Source organism: Triticum aestivum, chromosome 7B (genome assembly GCF_018294505.1).
Source record: "Triticum aestivum cultivar Chinese Spring chromosome 7B, IWGSC CS RefSeq v2.1, whole genome shotgun sequence".
Lineage (NCBI taxonomy): Eukaryota > Viridiplantae > Streptophyta > Magnoliopsida > Poales > Poaceae > Triticum > Triticum aestivum.
The window spans coordinates 34613510-34624388 of NC_057813.1; positions in this window are offsets into that span (position 1 = coordinate 34613510).

The following is a 10879-nucleotide window of genomic DNA, read 5'->3' on the forward strand; positions in this document are numbered from 1 at the left end:
CTCGGAGTAGGGCAGCACCACAGTTTTGATAGTCCGGAGTTCTCTAACGATCGGGCTAGGGTTTGACTTATGGCGGCGAAGATGGGCTCGGGATCGGCGACTGCTGATGCCTCTTCATCTGCGTCAGAGGTAGAAAGGATGATGGCGGAGCTGGGCCTATGTGAAGATGACATGGATGATGTGGTGGTAGATGAGGGTGCTATTCCCCAAGATGCAGTTAGATGGATGGCAGTAGCTAGGGTTCATATTAATAAACCCTATAGCCAAAGTTGGTTTTTTAGAAACGTGAGAGTAGCTTGGGATCTGGCTCAGGTAGTAAATTTCAAGCCATTGGAGGAGAATCTCTATACACTGCAATTCCATTGCCTCGGCGACTGGGAAAGAGTCATGGAAGAGGGACCATGGATTTTTCGTGGACATGTTGTGATCATCACCCCGTACGATGGTGTGACCCAACCATCTCAAGTAAAGCTTGATACCCTGGATATCTGGATCCAGATACATGACGTTCCTAATCTGTATGCACATCTGGTGCCGACACTGGCGGCCAAGGTAGGAGAGGTTCTTTTCGCAGAAACGTCGTCGCATGATTTTGCTGGCAATTTTTATCGGGTTTGGGTGAAGATCAATGTGCACAGGCCTCTGAAGAATGCGGTGTCGCTTGTGAGGGAGTCGAAGAGGCAGATATACAGGGTCAAGTACGAGCGCCTGCCGGATTGGTGTGCAGTTTGTGGTCATCTAGGCCATACGTTCAAGGAACACGGCAATGAAATCCATCCCCCTCAAGCACTGGTCTTTAAGGATCTTCGTGCTTCGTGGATTATGAGGCGAGCTACAGGCCCTGGAGGAGAACGGGGTCGCCGTGGCGGACGACGGGGAGGCCGAGGTAGAGGAAACGGAGGGACACCAAGAAGCGAGAGTGAAGATTTCAGGAGGTATGATGATCACGAGGGAAGTGTGCAACCAAGCATGGAGGATATGGCTGTTGATGATCCTAGCAGAAAGCGAATGGATAGGGAGGAGTCAGGAAAGAATACTATGTTGTCGGGGAAGCAGCAGGGGGAGCCAAGTACAACAAATCTAGCCATTGTCCCGGTGGGTTCGGTGGTCAGACCTCCCCCGACAAGAGACCCGAAGCGTTCCAAGACGGAAGGAGAAGAGAGAGATAGTTCAAGCATCCCAGTGAAGAATTTGGCGGGCTCCTTTGAGGAGCGCCGCCGAGCCCAATGAGTACTCTTTGTTGGAACTGCCGCGGTGTGGGCAACGCCGCGACAGTCCAAGAACTTCGGGATTTCGCGAGGAAGTTTGCCCCTACCCTGTTATGTATCGTTGAAACTCAGATAGAAGGATCTAGGGTAGAAAGTTTAGCTGCTACATTGGGATATGATAATGCTTATGCGGTTGATAGCGAGGGTAGGAGCGGTGGAATTGGATTATTTTGGAACAATGAAATAAAGATTGACATTTTGGGTTACTCTCGTTACCACCTGGATGTCTCTGTACAGGAAGAAAATCATGATGCATGGAGATTGACGTGTGTCTATGGAGAGGCTCAGACTCACATGAGATACCAGACGTGGGACGTTCTGAAAAATATTAGCACATCTAGCTCCCTTCCATGGATGTGCATAGGGGATTTCAACGAAGTTTTACATTCAAATGAACACGATGGAATTGGGATGAGAAGTAATGCTCAAATACAAGCCTTCAGAGAGATAGTGGACATTTGCATGTTAATTGACATTGGCTATAAGGGAAGACAATGGACTTTTGAAAAGAGAGTAGTTGGAGGGACGTATACGAGATGCAGACTAGACCGGGCACTTGCAAATGCACCCTGGATGGCCCGTTTCGCTGCGGCAACTCTTGAACATCTTACGGCGGCAACATCAGATCATAGCCCTATTTTACTTGACCTAGGGCGGGGCCAGAGAGAGCCACAAAGACGCACCTTCCGCTATGAAGCGATGTGGGAGAAACACGAGGGGCTGAAGGACTTTGTTAAAACGGAGTGGACAGTGAACGGCACATGCAATAACGTTCAGGAACTACAGGACAAGCTGCAGCGGATGTCCATTGGTCTTACAAATTGGAGCAGGCAATCGTTCAGGAGTGTGAGGAAGGAGATAAAGGACTTGAAAAAAAGGTTGGATGAGCTACGAGGTGACCCACTGAGAGTGGCACCCACGCATGTTGAGCTGAAAACTAATGAGAGACTAATTGAGTTGTACCACAGGGAGGAGATAATGTGGAGACAGAGAGCACGTATCGATTGGCTGGCCTCTGGTGACAAGAATACTAAATTCTTTCACATGCGTGTGAGCCTAAGAAGGAAGAAGAATATGATAAAAGCATTGGAAAAACACTGGGAGTTTTGGTGGATGATCCAAATGAACTAAGGGCGATGGCGAATGACTTTTATCAGACTCTTTATACCTCAGAAGGAGTACAAGGGATACAGCAAGTTATTGATCAAGTGCCAAGAAAGGTGACCGATGCTATGAACTCAGATTTGTGTGCCCCTTACACGAACGATGAGGTAAAAACAACTCTTTTTCAAATGTTTCCCACTAAGGCACCTGGCCCAGATGGCTTCTCAGCTTTGTTCTATCAGAAGCACTGGGATGTGTGCGGTGAGGATGTAACAAGGATAGTACTAAAAATTGTGAAAGGGGAGGAAAGCCCAGAGACAATTAATGACACGGGATTGGTCTTGATCCCTAAGGTAACTAACCCAAACCTCCTATCACAGTTCAGGCCGATCAGTTTATGCAATGTGCTGTTTAAGATAGCGTCGAAGGTTATCGCAAACAGGTTGAAATTGGTCCTACCAGACATCATCTCTGAGGAGCAATCCGCGTTTGTCCCAGGTAGACTTATCACGGACAATATAATTTGTGCCTACGAATGTCTGCATTTTATGAAGAGAAGCAGGTCCAAAAACAATAGCTTTTGTGCTTTGAAGTTGGATATGATGAAAGCCTATGACAGGCTAGAGTGGACCTATTTGAGAGCCATGATGGAGAAGTTGGGTTTTGCACCAAGTTGGATTGACACAGTCATGGCTATGGTTTCTTCAGTCTCCTTCTCAGTTTGTTTAATGGAGAAAGACTCGAGCGTTTTTATCCATCACGAGGAATTCGGCAGGGAGATCCTATCTCACCTTACCTATTTTTGATTGCAGCAGAGGGCCTTTCGTGCCTCCTGAAATCCAATTCACAGTCATCTACACTCGCAGGTATTAGAGTAGCGCCAATGGCTCCTGCCGTTAACCACCTTCTTTTCGCAGATGACAGCCTGTTGCTTTTCAAAGCTAGCTCTGAGGTTGCAGAAAGAGTATCAAACCTACTCACCATTTATTGTAATGCTTCGGGTCAGAGAATCAATACTGAGAAATCATCAATTTTTTTCAGTAAAGGGTGCCCACAGAATCTTAGAGATGGAGTCAAGGATCGTCTGAATGTCCATAATGAATCGCTTAATGAACGCTATCTTGGTATGCCAACAGATGTCGGCCAGTCGAAGAATGGTACATTCAAACATTTGCATGATAGAATTTGGGAGAAAGTGAAAGGCTGGATGCAGAAGTTGTTATCTGCGGTGGGGAAGGAGATCCTTATTAAATCTGTGGCACAAGCTATTCCAGTATTCTCTATGGCTTGTTTCAGGCTACCCATGGGACTTTGTGACAATATTACATCCATCATTCGCCAATTCTGGTGGGGAAGCAGAAGGGGGAAACGCAAGCCTGCCTGGGTTTCTTGTGACAAATCCAAAACATATGGGAGGTATGGGGTTTCGGGACATGGAGCTCTTTAACCTAGCTTTGTTGGCTCGACAGGCATGGAGGCTTCTAAATGACACGGAATCTCTGAGTGCAAGGCTTCTGAAGGCCGTTTACTTCCCGGAGGTAACACTTTTTGAAGCTGAGTTGGGGTCACATCCGTCACAGATTTGGAGAGCAATCTTAGATGGAAGGGATGTGATGGCGCAAGGAGTGATTAGAAGGATAGGGGATGGTGCTTCAACAGGAATCTGAGACCATAATTGGATCCCTAGAGCAAGCTACAAGAGACCGATTGCAGCTAGAGTGGCTGCCCCGCCACGATTGGTATCCGAACTAATTGAACCAACTTAGGCTTCATGGAAGGAGGAGATGATCCGGGCGGTGTTTACGGAGTTTGATGCCGAAGCAATAATGCAGATACCATTGTGTACAAGACGCGTTGATGATTTCTGGTCCTGGGGGGAAGAACCTCGGGGTAACTTTTCGGTCGGGTTTGCATACCGAATGTTAGTTCGAACAAAACATGATAGGGAAGGATGGCTGGATGAGGCAGAAACAACATCTACCAGTGAGGGACAAAGCAAAGAATGGAAGGCAATCTGGAAGGTTGCAGTGCCGAGCAAGATAAAGGTCTTTTTATGGCGCCTCGCTCGAAACTCGATACCGTCGGGAGACGTTTTACACAGGAGGAATATGTCAACGACGAAGGTATGTGGCTTGTGTGGGACGACTGATTCTTGGAGACACGCGCTGCTCAACTGTCCAATGGCGAGATGCACTTGGGTATTATCATCGGAGGAGATACTGGACCAATTGAGCTCCCACCATCAAGAGTGCCCAAAGTTATGGTTATTTGCTTTGATGAGAGCTCTAAAAACCGATGAGTTTATCAGGTTTTCGGTTTCACTATGGGCAATATGGGGTGCAAGGAGGAAAGCTTTGTATGAGGGCATCTTCAAGTCACCGCAGGCCACACACGGATTCATAAACTCTTACATAAGTGATCTTCAAGTTATAGTCCCAAGTGTTCATCCAACACGAGGAGGGGTTGTGCAACACCCGAACTGGATTGCCCCCCCTGAAGGTTACGCGAAGCTAGATGTTGATGCTGCGGTGGGTGGCAGAAGTCGGTTTGGAGCCGTAGCAGCAATATGCCGGGACCAGGAGGGAGGCTTCCTAGGTGCATCGGCTATCATTTTCAAGCATTTGAAAGACCCAGCTACTTTGGAGGCTATGGCACTGCGAGAGGGCCTTGATCTAGCAGCAGACTTACACATATCAAGGGTACATGCGGCTACAGATTGCAAGGGTGTGGTAAGTGAGTTTGGCAGGAGGAGCAGTGCCGCATTTGGCGCTGTGGTTAGGGAAATAGAGATGCAAATTTCTTCCTTTATTTCATGTAAAGTAGTTTATCAATCTAGGAGCTCAAACTTTGATGCTCACAACTTAGCAAAGCATGCTTGTACTTTGAGTGTTGGCCGCCATGTTTGGTTAGGCCAACGCGAAGGAATTCCTTTCGTCCCTGTAAACATTGTGACGACGTAATAAAGCTTTGCGAGGTTGCCTAAAAAAAACTAACGTTAGCCGGTTTCCAGTTCCAGTTCATTACCTGACTGCTCCGCCTTAACGCGAAAAGATAGGAAAAGTGCCTTGGTGCAAAGCTAGGGTCAACAGAAAGTTTGCTTACAGGTCTTGCCTCTGCTGATACTGGTCATGGGGACAAGAACTCCGTGGGAAGAGAGCAGATACCAATCCTAAACAATCCTTAGAATGGCCTCATCCAAACGGATGATTGTCATTGATAAGACGAGCAGGTGGTATGTTGATACTGAGCCGCTTCCCCTGTAGTTGTTAGCTCGTTCTTGACAAATCCGATCGGGTCTTCATAATCTGGAGTAAAAGGATTCGAACCTTTGCATGCCGATACCAAAAACCGATGCCTTACCACTTGGCTATACTCCAAACAAACGGTAGGTTCCTGGAGAACCGTGGAAACTAGTTAGTTCAAATCGAACTCAAAAGCAATGCGCATTATCTATGCCTTTTTTTGATTCACCAAGACCGTTTTCGGATTGCCTTTAGGCTATCTTCTCGGCTACAAGTTCAACTATGGAGTTGGAGTATGTTATTTGAACTACTACTACATATTGCAAAACAACAAGTAAAGAACATTTACGCTCTCTAATTCCAGAGGATTTGGGCTGGCATGCTTTTCGGGGTTGCACTTCAGACACTGATCTTACTCTTCATCGTGTGGAGAACAGATTAGAATGCAGAGGTACGTATGATTTTCCATCGCCCTTCCAGTCTTCACCAATTTAACAACTATGGATATACAACAACATGTCATAAAACCTTTCCAATCTTTAGTAACCATATATCAGATGACTTATAGCTTCTTTCTTTATTTGTATTGATCGATTTCACACATATTGTATGTAATTTTGTCTGTCATTTGTATGGAAATGTTGAGCTTTCCACCTTGCTCATCTCATAGTCTACAACTGCAGGCTGCGCTAGCATCAAGCCGTGTGCGAAAGTGGGGTGACATTGATGGAACCAAATCTCTGCTGGAAGATAACTAGATCACCTAAGCATTTTTATCTCTTCTTAATTAATTAACATTATTTGCCTTGGATTGATGATATCAAATATCATTGTGATTTTTTTAGTATCAATAGGGTATGGAGATCAGGCTGAACTTGTCGAATTACTATATCGTTACAAGTCTAAATGGTTGCGCACATTTCTGTATGCGGAGGCAGAAAGTTGTTTCTATCATCTGAAAACAAATCATCATCAGCCTGAAACGAGCTTTTGTCTGTTGACATGTACCAACGCACTGTGATTTGCATACTTGTGTTTCATCAATGATTAAGAAAAGGACAACAACGCTACTCGGTTGTAAGAAGTATTATGTAAAAGAAAAATATGGGTTAACAATAGTCCTATTCGTTTTTTAGGGGGAATGCATATTCGGCGCACTTCATTGCGAAGCCAACAAAGTTGCATCATGAATCAAATAAGATACTCCTATTCGTGACAAGAAGTTGAGGGAATTGAGGAGTGCTCATTGCGTTGTAAACAAGCATGTTTAGACCAAACAAGTGGCTCAATCATCAAATGAAGTAAAAAAACAGAGCATTTTTTCCGTTCACTGAAAATAACTGGCTCATATTCCTCAGAATGTTTTGCTTGCCATTTCAAAATTTCTGGAATAAAAAGAATAAAAGGTCAAAAATCCACCCCAACCTAACAACAAAAACAATTATTTAATCATATTTTACACTTTGGAATACAAATCAGTTTTGAGCTTTGGATGTAGCAACGTGGACCAAGTCTGTATTTGTTTTTTTTTCAGAAATGATAAATCCCGAACGTACGGGGTTTGACCATGGCAAATCAAACATTTTTTATGGTGATTTTAGTGACACAAGGATGACAAATTTGACATGCACGACAATTTTCTGAGAAAATATATACTGAGCATGAAGTTGTCATGCTTGTCAACTAAAATTGCCATCCTCATAAAATTGTAGCCGAAAACATTTGATTTCCCATGGTCAAATCTCGAACGTCCGGGCATTATAGGGGCCCTTTTTTTCCATCTGGGAACAATTTTTCCGCATTGGAGGGTGTTGTACTTAGAAGCGTGCGAGGCACATTTCCTCACTAGCATTTTCATTTTTTTTGTGATTGGAACTCGAGAATAAAAAATAAAATAAAACAATAGAAATATATTTTTCGAAGCCAAACTCGTAAGCAGGTGGGCCCAAAGTTCATCACGTCTATAGAAAGAACACTACTCCACCAAACTCCATAGCACCGACACGTGGGCAACAAAAGGCTTATATTTATTTGTATTGATGGTTGTGTTATGCTTTCATTTTGATATTTTCTTTTCCTGAAGTACCTGAAGATGGTCCCATTGATCTCCTCAAGGTGTTGTGTATAACCCCGAACCTCTGGTTATGACCAACAATATGAAGAGCATGACTACTTGCTCTTCCACACCGGTGATTGTCATGATTACTGTTTACTCGCGCATTAGATTAATCGAAAAAGTGTTGATCTCTCCAACATATGATTATTGATGTATATTACTGGGTGCGGGTAAAATACAAGTCTATCATTTCCCCGTAATCTCATGTTTGGCTGCCATTGTATTTCCCCTCATCAAATCGACCAGATTTTCGGGGTTGTGTGGGGGTGAATGAATTGATGGGGAGGAAACCTAGTGACAGAATCAAAATTGAATCAATCAGCTATGGATGCTCTCCATGGAAGGATGAAGAAGGCGAGCAAGGAAGGGGAAGGAAAAAAATGGCGGATCCCTTCACATGTTGCATCATGGTTCATCATCTAAGGCGCCATTCCTAGTGGCTAGTGCTGACATGGACCTAGTGGTGGGCTCGGGGAACATCGAGGGGTTGATGCCATGCTCGCGACCAACCGTGGCAGCGGCGTGCTGGCCATGATGACGCTCGTCATTGGCGCGACGGCTTGCGACAGGAAGATCGTGGCCACGTTTGTGGTGGGCATGGCGTGTAGGATGGCTGACGCTTTGAGTTGGTGGTGGAGCCGATGGAATTTGATGGTGGTGTCTCCGGTGAGTGGCGGCGGTGGCATTGGCGTGTTCCTATCGAGCCGCTGCAGAGTATAGCTTTTGTTCGTAACGGGCCGATTACCAATGGACTACAAGCGTGACGTGAAACCGGTTGCAAAGTTTACGATGCAAAAACGTCATTCCAAGCAGATCGCCAATTCAGGTCACCGGAAATACTACACTTCTGTGGTATGATACCTAGTGGGAGCAAGCACTTGTAACCAAATTCCCTGAGCTTCACTCTTTTGCAAGAAATGAATTCGAAATCTTGAGGACTGCTATCTGTGGCCAAGACTTATCAGATCTTTTCCACACACCAATGTCACAACAAGCCTACCATCAGTATAACCTACTTCTTCAACATCTGCAACACAGACCTACTTCCAGTAATTCAGATGAATGGTGCATCCTTGGATCAAACAAAGGCTACTCGTCCATCAAAATGTATCATCACATGAGAGGACCCAACCTGGTGTACACGATCTTCCAACAGATATGGAAAACATCTTGTAGATCGAGACATAAGATTTTCATCTGGCTACTCCTTCATGACAGAATCAACACAAGAAATCTCCTCAACAGAAAGAGTATGCATCTTGATGACTATAATTGTGCACTCTGCTCTGACAACACGGAGGAAACTCTGCTCCACCTCTTATGGAATTGCCCTTTTGCACTCCAATGTTGGGAATCTATCATTCCTTCTAAACTTAGAGGCATCTCCATCTTTGATGATTCCCAGCTGCCTATGCCTCAACTGCCCTTAGACATTGCACTTGATATTGTCTCCATGGGATGTTGGGGCATTTGGTCCATCAAAAACGATAAAATATTTCGAGCAGCAACTCCACACATCTAGGGATGGAAGTTTTACCTCCAAGAAGGACTTTGGGCAACACAAATCAAAGCAAAGCAATCTAAAGCGGATAAGATTAGGTCCTGGGTAACACAAAACATTTTATCAGTTTTCATGTTTCATAAAACTGGTATTGGGTGAACACTTTTGTATGAACGCATGTATGCATATATATTTTTTAATATAATTTACCGTAGAACTATTGTTCTATGGTTTTCCGGTCAAAAAAAGAATTTGTACAACAGTTTTTCTGTAAAATACTTTTGTTGTCATTTCAACTTTATACAACGTCCCTAGGGAAACAGACGGGCAAGTAAGTAAGACGCAAATGAGTATATTTTCGAGACCTTTTTACAGCTAGGCGGCATGTATGAAGGCGGATGCATCTATATATTTTTCTTTATAAACTTAATCAATGTTTATTAATTTGATGTTTAGAAAAATCTATATGCACCGCAGAGCGAAGGAAGTACAAACTAGTGGATTCCACATACGAAAACTCGCTTATGTTCTCGGGCACAGTATGGACGCGGATGAATGGTGATCGGGCGTGTTTTTGGTCTCGGTATCAGTCCAGTCATTGTATGAGCTTTGATCACCGATAGCGAACAACGAACAATTGACATGTACAAAGCGTTGGAGTATTTTGGTAAAGCCCGCAATACATTGTACATGAACAACGTATGATTGGTACACGATACATATAGGCCACAATTTTATTCGGCTGCGATGGGCTGCAGAGTACAGTTTTTGTTTCATCCTCGGACAATCGTTGTTCGATGTTCCCCCGATCAGCTGGTTGCGTGGGACCTTGGCTGACATGGGCGGCGAGCCACGCGCAGAAGTACTTCATAGGTTCGGGTTGATCCGGCGGCAAGGACAACAAGTACTGCCAGCATCCACGACGTCATCACTGTTGACGTGCCCGCAGCCGCCGCCAATACTCGTGCTTGTGGTAGGACGGGGACGAATGGTGCTCGGCCGTGTTTGGTCTCGGTATCAGTCCGGTCATTGTATGGGCTTTGATTAGCGACAACGGACAATACCAAAATATTTCAACGCAAAGGAGTATATTTCGGCATGCATGAAGGCGGATGCATCTATATATTTTTCTTTATAAACTTACTCAATGTTTATTAGTTTGATATTTAGGAAAATCTATATGCACTGCAGAGCGAAGGAAGTACAAACTAGTGGCTTCCACGTACGAAAACTTGCTTATATTCTCGGGCACAAAGGAGTATATTGCTGTCCACGTACGAAAACTAGTGGCTTCATACATGTCAGTTGTCCGCTGTCCACTGTCGCCGATCAAAGCCCGACTAGACTGATACCGAGAACCAATTAAATAATGGCTTATATACATAATGTACCAATCATAGCTTGTTCACGTGTATTGCAGGCTTATTCAAAATGTATTCCAGCGCTTTGTACATGTGAGTTGTTCGCTGTCCGCTTTCGGCAATCAAAGCCTACACAACGACTGAACTGTTACCGAGACCAAACGCGCCGGAGCACAATTTGTCCGCGTCCCTTCAGTACACTTTCCAAGCCATGGCCAGGACCTGACTATGCCGAGGGGAAGCACTAGCGTACCTAGGCCACGGCCTCCCCGAAATTTCTTTTGTTG